This window comes from Rhinoderma darwinii, chromosome 1, assembly GCF_050947455.1.
Source record: "Rhinoderma darwinii isolate aRhiDar2 chromosome 1, aRhiDar2.hap1, whole genome shotgun sequence".
Classification (NCBI taxonomy): Eukaryota; Metazoa; Chordata; class Amphibia; order Anura; family Rhinodermatidae; genus Rhinoderma; species Rhinoderma darwinii.
In genome coordinates this window covers 246,671,902-246,684,610 of record NC_134687.1, presented here as the reverse complement: position 1 = coordinate 246,684,610, position 12,709 = coordinate 246,671,902, and the positions used below count along the sequence as shown (strand labels likewise).

Below are 12,709 nucleotides of genomic sequence, written 5' to 3'. Positions count from 1 at the left end.
ACAGGTCCACCATGGCAAGACTGAGCACTGGAACAAGATACAAGGTAGTAATAATACATCAGCAAGGTCTCTCCCAGGAAAAAATTTCAAAGCAGACTGGGGTTTGAAGATGTGCTGTTCAAGCCCTTTTTAAGCAGCACAAAGAAACGGGCAACGTTGAGGACCGTAGACGCAGTGGACAGCCAAGGAAACTTAGTGCAGCAGATCGAAGACACATCATGCTTACTTTCCTTCAAAATTGGAAGATGTCCAGCAGTGCCATCTGCTCAGAACTGGCAGCAACCAGTAAGATACAGGTACACCCATCTATTGTTCGGAAAAGTCATGCCAGAAGTGGTCTTCATGGAAGAATTGTGGCCAAAAAGCCATACATTTTGACGTGGAAACAGGGCCAAGCGACTCCACTATGCACAAAAAAACATAGTAATTGGGGTGCATAAAAATGGCAGTAGGTGCTCTGGACTGATGAGTCAAAATTTGAAATATTTGGCAGTAACAGAAGGCAGTTTGTTTGCCGAAGGGCTGAAGAGCAGTACAATAATGAGTGTCTGCAGGAAACTGTTAAGCTTGGTCGAGATTCCTTGCAAGTTTGGAGCTGTATTTCAACCAATTGAGTCAGGGATTTGGTCAGGGTTAATGGTGTCCTCAATGCTGTGAAATACAGGCCGATACTTATCCATCATGCAAAACTATCAGGGAGGTGTCTGATTGGCTCCAAAATTATTCTGCAGCAGCACAACGACCCCAAACATACAGCCAATGTCATTAAGAACTATCTTCAGCGTATAGAAGAACAAGGAGCCCTGGAAGTGATGATATGGCTCGCAGAAGATCTGTGGTCAGTTCTCCAAGATTTGAAACAACCTTCCTGCTGAGTTCTTACAAAAACTGCAAGTGTACCTAGAATAATTGATGCGGGTTTGAAAGCAAAGGGTGGTCGCACCAAATATTGAAATGATTTAGATTTCTGTTTATTCACTTTGTATTTTGTTAATTGATAAAATAAAACATTAACACTTTGTTGTTTGTTTGTTTGTTTGTTTTTTTAATGCATTCTTACTGTGCTGCATTTTTCCACAACTGCATAAAACTTTTGCACAGTACTGTATATTAGGAATTTGGGGCTGATAGTGCATCGCTGGCCTGGTTAAGTTTAGTAATAAAGGAATAACATTTTAGTTTTGTTTTGGTTTTTTTAAGTCTGCAACTGATTGAAGTTTGTCAACAAATTTTTTAACACGTATCTGCAATGATACAAAAATTGGATCATGTACTTTTATACACATAACACAGTAAAACTTCTCCAAAAGACCAGCTCTTTGAGAAGACAACCGATATCTAGACTAGATTTTTTTTTTAAACAGATTTTCAGTTCTCCTATATTCTTTGACTGCCCCCTCACTGCAGACCATTTTTTATTGCACTTTTGGGTGCTTGTCTCAAAGAGGTTTAAAGAGGCTCTGTCACCAGATTTTGCAGCCCCTATCTGCTATTGCAGCAGATCGGCGCTGCAATGTAGATTACAGTAACGTTTTTATTTTTAAAAAACGAGCATTTTTGGCCAAGTTATGACCATTTTCGTATTTATGCAAATGAGGCTTGCAAAGTACAACTGGGCGTGTTGAAAAGTAAAAGTACAACTGGGCGTGTATTATGTGCGTACATCGGGGCGTTTTTAATACTTTTACTAGCTGGGCGTTCTGATGAGAAGTATCATCCACTTCTCTTCAGAACGCCCAGCTTCTGGCAGTGCAGCACTGTGACGTCACTCACAGGTCCTGCATCGTGTCGGCACCAGAGGCTACAGTTGATTCTGCAGCAGCATCAGCATTTGCAGGTAAGTAGCTACATCGACTTACCTGCAAACGCCGATGCTGCTGCAGAATCATCTGTAGCCTCTGGTGCCGACACGATGCAGGACCTGTGAGTGACGTCACAGCGTGATCTCTGGAGAACACGGCTGTGTCTGCACTGCCAGAAGCTGGGCGTTGTGAAGAGAAGTGGATGATACTTCTATACACAACGCCCAGCTAGTAAAAGTAGTAAACACGCCCCGATGTACGCACATAATACACGCCCAGTTGTACTTTTACTTTTCAACACGCCCAGTTGTACTTTTGCAAACCTCATTTGCATAAATACGAAAAAGGTCATAACTTGGCCAAAAATGCTCGTTTTTTTAAAAATAAAAACGTTACTGTAATCTACATTGCAGCGCCGATCTGCTGCAATAGCAGATAGGGGTTGCAAAATCTGGTGACAGAGCCTCTTTAAAGAGGCTCTGTCACCAGATTTTGCAACCCCTATCTGCTATTGCAGCAGATCGGCGCTGCAATGTAGATTACAGTAACGTTTTTATTTTAAAAAAACGAGCATTTTTGGCCAAGTTATGACCATTTTTGTAGTTATGCAAATGAGGCTTGCAAAAGTCCAAGTGGGTGTGTTTAAAAGTAAAAGTCCAAGTGGGTGTGTATTATGTGCGTACATCGGGGCGTTTTTAATACTTTCACTAGCTGGGCGCTCTGAAGAGAAGTAACATCCTCTTCTCTTCAGAACGCCCAGCTTGTGACAGTGCAGATCTGTGACGTCACTCACAGGTCCTGCATCGTGACGGCCACATCGGCACCAGAGGCTACAGTTGATTCTGCAGCAGCATCAGCGTTTGCAGGTAAGTCGATCTTACCTGCAAACGCTGATGCTGCTGCAGAATCAACTGTAGCCTCTGCTGCCGATGTGGCCGTCACGATGCAGGACCTGTGAGTGACGTCACAGATCTGCACTGTCACAAGCTGGGAGTTCTGAAGAGAAGAGGATGTTACTTCTCTTCACAGCGCCCAGCTAGTAAAAGTAATAAAAACGCCCCGATGTACGCACCTAATACACGCCCACTTGGACTTTTACTTTTAAACACACCCACTTGGACTTTTGCAAGCCTCATTTGCATAATTACAAAAATGGTCATAACTTGGCCAAAAATGCTCGTTTTTTAAAAATAAAAACGTTACTGTAATCTACATTGCAGCGCCTATCTGCTGCAATAGCAGATAGGGGCTGCAAAATCTGGTGACAGAGCCTCTTTAACTGTATACACATAATAAATATATAGCTATCATATTTAACATTGCAGGTACAATAGTTAGACAGGCAATCCAGTTATTGATACACAATCACTGAATGTAGCTGCTTTCCTTGCAGGGGGTGGAATGAGAGAATTCTTTATAAACTAGTGTGGAGCATGTTTTTCTTCTTCTCACCCGCCTGCAGTGACTGCTGCTTAATAATTCAGAGCTCTTCCTACAAACAGTGAAAATGTTGTGACCACTGGCATCATTAGAATAGGGCAAGCTTTTTGACTTCATAATGTATGACTGAAGGAGATATTGTAAAAGGTCCATTTTACTTTGTCTATGTGATTCACTATTCATATACCCTGTGTATATGACTTGGAGGGCATTATAATCTATGCCAGGCTTCATATACAGTATAGTACAGACCACAGATTACTATTCATGTATTAAACTGCAAATAGAGCATGTACAGTATTGTCTTTACATTAAAATATTAATCTATGTTTAGGATTAAAGTGCACTATAGATTATTACATTTCCTTTGTATTGACAGTGCCAGGCAGCATTAATGAAGTTATCACGCCTGGCCTTGTCCTATCAGGAACGCGTTTCTCATTGTAATTGGGTAAGGGGCAGTACCAGACTACAGTTTTCACTATCCAATAGGATGCACTGCGCATGCTCCGATTAGGTCACCGTACACCCGGAAGAGGCCGACTTGGAGAATAGGGGAGGCGCATGCACAGTACAACTTGTTTGATCATGAAAACTGTAGTTCGGTACTGTGCATGCGCCGATTACAATGAGAAGCGCGTTTCCGATAAGACAGGGGCCAGGCGTGATAACTTCATTAATGCTGCCTAGCCCTGTCAATCAAAGGTGTAAGGGAGGGAGAGAGGGCGGGGAAGTAGAGCTGTTTGGAGCAATGGTGATGCCCTCGTTGCTCCAAACAGCTCGTTTGCATAAGCAGAATATCGTTCATAGCGCTGCAATGGAGCCAAGTTTAGAAAAAAGAAAAACACCCTTACATTTTGTTCAGCTAAGCCTATGTGACTATGTTGGTACTTTCATATGGAAATTTGTGTTGACAAACTCCCTTTAACCCGTTAGTGAACGCCCATAGGTGTTTTTACGGTGGCCACGAACGGTCTTTATTCTGATGCAGTAGCCTTTTTACGGCGCTGCATCAGAATAAATAAACAGCGCCGGGAGCAGTGAAATCTCCCTACCAGAGGTAGCTGAGGGCTGGGAGCATACCTGCTCGAATGGGCGATATCGATATCCGTATCTATCTCACCCGTTTAACCCCTCAGATGCGGCGCTGAATAGCAAGCACCGCATCTGAGTGGTTTTGGAGAGAGTGAGGGAGCTCCCTCTCTCACCCCACCGACATCCTGCGATAAATCGCAGGGTACCGGTGGTTTCTATGGCAAGCCAGGGGCCTAACAAAGACCCCCAAGTCTGCCTCTGGATAATGCCTGCTTTGTGCCCAACTTGTGCCACTGGATAATCTTACCCCATAAATTGTTAAGCAGGTTCTCCCTGGAATGGCAATGCCATACATGTGGACGTAAAACTGCTGTTTTGGCACAGTGTAGGGCTTAGGAGGGAGGGAGCGCCACTTTGCTTTTGGAGCATGGATTTTACTGGTATTTAGTAAATAATAAAATTATTCATAGATGTGTGCTACGCTTTTAAGTAATCCATTGTGTACAGGCCAGTGTCTCACTAATAAATGGTGTCCTTTCTTATCCCTCTTTTGGAACACTCTGCACCTTTTTGTGACTTTTCCTCCTTTGTAGTTTGGGACACTTTGCAGGGAAAGTGTTACCCTGATATTATACGGGCGCCCTCGCTATCAGCGGATGTGCTATGGCTCTCCTCTTCCTGGTACCCAAATACTAGGGCCTTGAAACCACATCTTGAAACCGAAGGAATGTTCTCCTCTGGCCTGCACATCATGATGGTTTTTTTTCAATCATTTTAGGCGGCTAGGGAACAAAAATCTGTGATTTTTGGCATTTGTTTTTTTTATAAAAGCTTCTTTACGGTGTTCACCGTGCAGTATAAACGACAGGTTAACTTTATTCAGTGGGTCAGTACGATTACGATGATACCAAATTTATATAATTTTTGTATGTTTTACTACAGGAAGGAATGTTTCCCTCTGGCTGCACATCAGGCTGTTTTTTCCTCCACTCCTTACTAGATCCATAACTTTTGCATTTTTCCGAGTGATAGAGCTGTATGAGGGCTTGTTTTTTGTGGGATAAGCAGTTTATTTTATTGGTACCATTTTGCGACACATGTGACTTTTTGATCACTTTTCATTTCATTTTTTGGAAGAGGAAATTACCAAAAAACAGCAATTCTAGGATTGTTTTTCATGTTTTTTTTTCTGGCATTCACCATGCGCCACAAATTACATGTTAACTTTATTCTGTGTGTCAATACGATTATGAAAAATGTAGGTATAGGGAGAGAGGAGCAAAGGTAGAGCATGGTGGACAATGTCGCCTTCAATTTTTTATTGATACCGACTAGTGTAGTAGGAGAAGGATTATACTGTGCAATGTCCCCTTTATTGCCACATTGTGTGGTGTTTTGATTAAATTATTGCACAGTGTGATTACAGCTTTAAACAAATTCCACTGGGTAGGGAGCTTGTTGGCCCTACTACTCAGGTGGAAATAAACGAGGTGGTGCTGCAAGGGTTATTTTTGTATCTGTAAGATACCTTGCATATGCACACTACAGGAGGTTGTGTTCAAACTCTATGAGCAACTGCCTGATCATTGACTACCTTTTAAGCGTTGCCGCTCCAAACTTTTGGTGAGTAGCAGCGCAAAAGGATTAAAAAAATTTTGTGTCAATGAACAGTTAATTAGTCTTCAGATTGTGTTGTATTTGTTCTGTTACCAGCGTTGCTGTTCCATTCCTGGCTCAAGCAGCAGCTCGGCCAGCAACGCGGACAGAAAGCAATCTATCTCAGTTAGCAGCTAGCTGGTCACCGAGTGCGTTTTGTGTTCTCAGCGTTGCCGCTGCGGTTCTTAATTATGCGGCAATGCAGAGAGACAAACTGCCTGTTGTGTTTTATTTAGTGTTCTCAGCGTTGCCGCTGCGATACACAATTCGGCGGCAATACAGAGACAGCAGCGTACGCTGTGTTTAGGCAAACAGACAGCCTGCCTGTTAGCAGTGAAAACTACTGGTTCGTGCAGTTGTAAGGATTGCTGGCTGTTTCAGAGTATTGGCCAATACTCTGAAACAGACAGCAATGCTTACAACTGCTGTCTCTGTATTGCCGCCGAATTGTGTATCGCAGCGGCAACGCTGAGAACACTAAATAAAACACAACAGGCAGTGTGTCTCTCTGCATTGCCGCATAATTAAGAAACGCAGCGGCAACGCTGAGAACACAAAACGCACTCGGTGACCAGCTAGCTGCTCACTGAGATAGATTGCTTTCTGTCCGCGTTGCTGGCCGAGCTGCTGCTTGAGCCAGGAATGGAACAGCAACGCTGGTAACAGAACAAATACAACACAATCTGAAGACTAATTAACTGTTCATTGACACAAAAATTGTAATCCTTTTGCGCTGCTACTCACCAAAAGTTTGGAGCGGCAACGCTTAAAAGGTAGTCAATGATCAGGCAGTTGCTCATAGAGTTTGAACACAACCTCCTGTAGTGTGCATATGCAAGGTATCTTACAGATACAAAAATAACCCTTGCAGCACCACCTCGTTTATTTCCACCTGAGTAGTAGGGCCAACAAGCTCCCTACCCAGTGGAATTTGTTTAAAGCTGTAATCACACTGTGCAATAATTTAATCAAAACACCACACAATGTGGCAATAAAGGGGACATTGCACAGTATAATCCTTCTCCTACTACACTAGTCGGTATCAATAAAAAATTGAAGGCGACATTGTCCACCATGCTCTACCTTTCCTCCTCTCTCCCTATACCTACATTTTTCATGATTTAATAGGTGGTGTACACCAGAGCATGGAGGGATAAATTTAACAACTTATAATATAAATTGGAGGTCTACTCTACCAATTTCAATACGATTATGGTGATACCAAATTTACATTGTTTTTTTTTTATGTATTGCAGCTTTTGCACAATAAAATCACTTTTTTTTATTTTTATTTTTTTTAAATCATTTGTTTTCTGTGTCTCCACATTCTAAGAGCCATAACTTTTTTTTAAGCTGTGTCATGGCTTGTTTATTGCGAGACTGGCTGTCATTTTTATTGGTACTATTTTGAGGTAAATGTGACTTTTTGATCACTTTCTATTCAATTATTTTGGGAGAGCTGACCTAAAAACAGGGATTCTGACAATTTTTTTCATATTTTTTTTCTTCCGGCATTCACCATGCAGGACAAACTATGTGATATTTTTATATTAATACCAATTATGTATAGTTTTCCCTTTTTTTTTTTTTTTTTTTCTTTTTTTTCCAATAATAAATGACATGGGAAAAAAGCATTTTCGGGTTTTTTAACGTAAAACAATTTTATTTATTTTTTATAAATTTTTATTAACTTCTTTTTTTTTTACACACAATTTTACTTTATTGTTTTTGTCCCACTAGGGGACTTGAAGGCCTGCAACGCTTATCGCTATACAAATACATTGAACTACCTACATACTGCAGGGGCGTAGCTAGGGGATGCAGGCGGGGCATGTGCCCCGGGCGCAACTTAGAGGGAGGCGCAAGCGCCATCCCTTCCTGCACTATAATTGTACTTGCGTCTATAGGACACGGGTACAATTAGAACCAATGAATGGCCGGGTTCGTTCCGTGCCTGGCCATCAAAGGCGGATTATCATATTATCTGTAAAGGATCTGCCAGGCACAGCTTCTGTGTATACGCCCATAGGTAATCAGTCTGCACCTGCTTCTATGTCTGTGAGACTGACTCCATCTTCCACCACTCAGGATGGCAGGCTTAGGAGTGGGAGAGCCTATCACAGCCTGGCCAGACGGAGCTAGCTCCCTCCCTCTGTCTATTTATACCTGCCTTTCCTGTTCCTCCTTGCTTGTGATTCTTCTCGTTAGGTTTCCTGGCCCTGCTGCAGCTTCTGAACTATTTGACCCTGCTTCATACTGACCCTGGCTTACTGACTACTCCACTGCTCTGCGTTTGGTACCTCGTACACTCCTGGTTTAACTCGGCTTGTTCACTACTCTCCTGCTCTGCGTTTTGGTACCTCGTACACTCCTGGTTTGACTCGGCTCGTTCACCACTCTTGTTGCTCACGGTGTTGCCGTGGGCAACTGCCCCATTTCCCTTTGCTTTGTGTACCCTTGTCTGTCTGTCGTGCACTTACTGAGCGTAGGGACCGTCGCCCAGTTGTACCCCGTCGCCTAGGGCGGGTCGTTGCAAGTAGGCAGGGACTGAGTGGCGGGTAGATTAGGGCTCACTTGTCTGTTTCCCTACCCCCATCATTACATTATCATGGCCGCCCAAAGTACATTGTAGTTTTCTCGCTTTTGCCGCAAAAGCTGCGACGAAACTGCTTTGTGTATGTCCTGCAAAAGGACCTTTAGACATAAGGTCACATGACCTTCGCAGGACCTCGAGCAGCAGCAGCAAAACTCCACAGAGAAGACTGACTATGTAAGTATAAGGGGATTGATTTGTTAAATGGGTCTGTATTTAGGGGCCCTGTATTTATGGGATATGGTGTGGGGTCTGTATTTAGGGGGTCTGGGTTCTGTATCAGTTTAAGGGGTTTAGGGTCTGTATATTTAGGGGTCTGTGTTAGTTTAAGTGGTCTGGGGTCGGTATTTAGGGGGTCTGTTTTAGTTTGAGGTCTGTATTAGTTTATAGGGTCTACTTAGAGGGCCTGTTCTAGGGTCTGTATTAGAATAGGGGGTCTGGTCTGGGGTCTGTATTACTTAAGGGAGTCAGGTCTTTTGGTCATTATTAGTGTAGGGGTCTGGTCTGGTGTCTGTATTTAGGGGTCTGGTCTTGGGGTCTGTATTTAGGGGTGTGGTATGGGGTCTGTATTAGTTTATGGGGTCTGTATTAGTTTTGGGGTATTTAGGGGGTCTGGTCTGAGGTCTGTTTTAAGGGAGTCCGGGCTGGGGTCATTATTAGTGTAGGTCAGGTCTGGGGCCTGTATTTAGGGGTCCGTTCTGAGGTCTGTATTTATTCAGGGTGCTTGTTCTGGGGTCTGTATTTGTTTATGGGGGTCTGGTCTGGGGACTGCAATAGTTTAGAAGGTTTCGGGTCTGTATGTATTCTATGATCTAGTCTGTGGTCCAAATTTATTAGTCTGAGTAAAAGGGGTTGTCCGGGCACATCATCAGTATAAAAACCGGTCTGTGCCCGCACCATCCCTTTTTAATGTATGGTCCTGGGCCTTGGTGTCTAAATTTGTGTGTTTCTATAGGGGCTGGAAATGGCTGCAGAAGTGATGGGCAATGATGTCTCATCATGAGAAGTCGCCATAACGTCACTGGATCTATAGGGGATCTCCTCTCCTGACATGTCTGTTGCAGGTAATCCTTGTATTCTACATATCTCTGTGTACCCAGAGCTAATAGACAAATGCGTGTTACCATTCACATTATCAGGAGGATGTGTCCCTACACAGTGTGATACTGTCAGCGATGGTTGGAGACTGTCAGTATGTAGAGACACTACCCTTTGATAAGGGGAATCGTAACAACCATTTGTCAATGCTCACACAGAAAGGTGGTGTTCATTATAGAAACGGCAGGGCGGCGGTGGGGAAGGGGGGTCCAAGTTTGTGGAACAGCCCAGGGCCTATGGTCTACTTAATCCACCACTGCCGGCCATTCTACGAGTGAAGCGGCATGATGCTTTCCGTCGTTGAAAGGCGATGATTGACAGGGAAGCGTTGAACCCCAGGAGACCTGCGCAGAAGAGAGCAGGTCTCCATTGCTGCCGGACGGCGTGGGAACGGGATTAAGGTGAGTTTGAATAGTTTGTTGTTTTATCGTAATAAAAAAGTGTGTGGCTTTATCTATGGGGGGGCTTTATCTACCAGGGGGGCTTTTTCTACGGTGGGGCTCTATCGACAGGGGGGGGGCTATATACAGGGGTGGGCTATATACAGGGGTGGGCTATCTGTGGAGCACTATAGGGGGAGCTATATGTGGGACACTATACAGGGGTGGGCTATATGGGGGCACTATCTACATGGAGTACAGTGTGTGTGGGACACAGTGTATGGCGCTATTATATTTAGGGGCGTAGTGTGTGGTATAATGAGAACTTTATCTTTGTTTATAGGTGTAGAAATGTTGGAAAAGTGAGATGCTGAAGACCTCTGAGCGGCAAACTGCAGAAATTCGCTGTGACCGGGAGAAGTCATCATAGAGGTCTGGACCGGATGGAGAAAAAGAACTAGAATCTGAAACGTCACCGGTGAGTCAATGTAAATGTTAATTCTGCCTCTAATCAGTACTGTAGTCACAGTATGATCTGCAGCGAGATGATGGGTGGTATGATTATGATATGATTTTTTGTGAAACAGCATTTCCCAGCATATCCTTACCATTGTTCGGGCCATGCTGGGAGCTGGAAACAATTTAGTGTGGATCTATACGTCAGGGGTTGCACTAAATTGAGCTGTATTTTTGCTAGTGCTGAAAATATGTATTGAGCTTGGTTCTGGTGCTGTATATTTGTACTGAGCACTATTGTGGTGTTGTGTATAGAACTGTATTGCTTGTAAAATGTACAACCGTTTTTATGCTCGAGTTACATAAAAAGAAATGTGGAAAAGAAATGACACGTCGATTTGGTAGAGAAAACAAACCTGGCGAGGGGGAAGGAGATGTCGGGAAAGAGGTTGGGGGGCGCCCAACTGAATCTTTGGCCCGGGTGCTGGAGAATCTAGCTACGCCTCTGCATACTGCAATGCATTAGAGCTGTCAGTATCCAGCCTATTAGACTACTTGGCAGACCCAGAGGCCATTGTTAGGCTTCTGGTTGCCACACTAACCATCGGCACCTCCTCAATAGCATCACGGGGGTGCTGATCGGCTACAAACTCCTTAGATGCCGTGGTCGCTATTGACCGCGGCATCTAAGGGGTTAATCGGCCAGATCGGAGGTTAGCTCCAGTCCTGGTCATTACAGCAGGGTGTCAGCTGTAATATACAGCTGACAACCGGCGGTGATGGCGCAGGCTCAGCTTCTGAACCCATGCCATCACTTCGACGTAACTGTATCTCGTTTTGCGGGAACCAGTTCCCAACTGGGCCGTATGTATACGGTGCATATTAGGAAGGGCATATTGTTTTTTTATGTTTTAGTACTTTTGCATTAAAAGTTTTATGAAAAAAAATATTATTTTGCTGTCACCGCATTCCGAGTCCCATAACTTTTGTTTAATTTTATTGTCGACATAGCCATATGGTTTTTATTGGTATCAGTTTGGGATACATATAATTTATTGTGTAACTTTTAGGGTTTTTTTTGGGGGGGGGTAAATGGGGGAAAAAAGGCAAATAGTTTTTTTGGGGGGTTTACAGCATGTGCCGTGTTGTATAAATATTATGTTTACTTCTATGTGTTTTAACCCCTTCCCGCTTTGGCCACTTTTGACCTTCCTGACAGGGCCTCATTTTTCAAATCTGACATGTTTCACTTTATGTGGTAATGACTTCGGAATGCTTTTACCTATCCAAGCAATTCTCCGATTGTTTTCTTGTGACACATTGGACTTTATGTTACTGTTAAAATTTGCTCGGTACATTTAGTATTTAATTGTGGAATACACCAAAATGTTGTGAAAAATTGCAATTATTAGCATTTTTTCGAAATTTACATGTATCTGCTTGTAAGACAGGCAGTTATACCGCACAAAATTGTTGTTAATTAACATCCCGGTGGGGTGTGGCCGGATGTAGAACGGAGCAGCAGCACTAGCGGCGAGCTCCATGTACCAGCGGGACAAAAGCGGCTCAAAGCGGACACCAGAAATCCCTCTAGTGACAGCTGAAGAGATCAGGCATCAACCATGCTGAGATCGACCCGAAGAAAACCGGGGGTGCCTACGAAATTAACCTCCTTCACTGGAGCTACAGCCTCCCAAGATGGCACCGGACAAGGAGGAACTTCCACGGCCACGCTGCAAACAACAACTAAGCAGCCATTTCTCACTTGCAGCGCTGACCACGCTTTTGAAAGGGATAATGGCCTTCAGAACAAGCAAGGTGAGATCTGTAAACGCTCTTCCTCCTTCACTACATCTGATCTTCCTAAGCGTGTAAATGATTTCACTTATGCCCACTCTCCTGGAAGTGATTTATTGATTCACACTACTTTTCCTCCTGATCATCCTGTCACCATATCTGACATGAGATCTTTGCTGACTGACCTCAAAGAATCTATCCATAGTGAAATACGCACAGCGGTATCTGCACTTAGGTCTGATATTATATCTATAGATGAACGAACAGCGCGCCTTGAAGATAAAATGGAGGATTTCACCACAGCATAGAACAGTTTGGTAGATGCGCACAATGCAACTGAAGATGATTTATCACTCCTCAAACTAAAACTGGCAGATTTAGAAGACCGGTCAAGGAGGAATAACGTCCGTTTCAGGAATATTCCTGAATCTATTTCAGATAATGAACTGAAA

The 12,709-nt window shown here is 43.5% G+C and overlaps 1 protein-coding gene across 7 annotated transcripts in view; it reads left to right on the top strand.

Annotated features, from left to right (window-relative positions):
* Positions 1 to 12,709, top strand: part of LOC142760285 (excitatory amino acid transporter 1-like) — a 134,763-nt gene that overhangs the window by 67,721 nt on the left and 54,333 nt on the right. The window contains exon 3 of one of the 7 annotated variants that reach the window (XM_075863445.1): positions 10,348 to 10,482. The exons of the other annotated variants lie outside the window; for them this stretch is intronic. The gene's annotated coding sequence lies outside the window, so the exon portion shown is untranslated. The remainder of the gene's footprint in view (positions 1 to 10,347; positions 10,483 to 12,709) is intronic. 7 annotated transcript variants of the gene reach the window in all.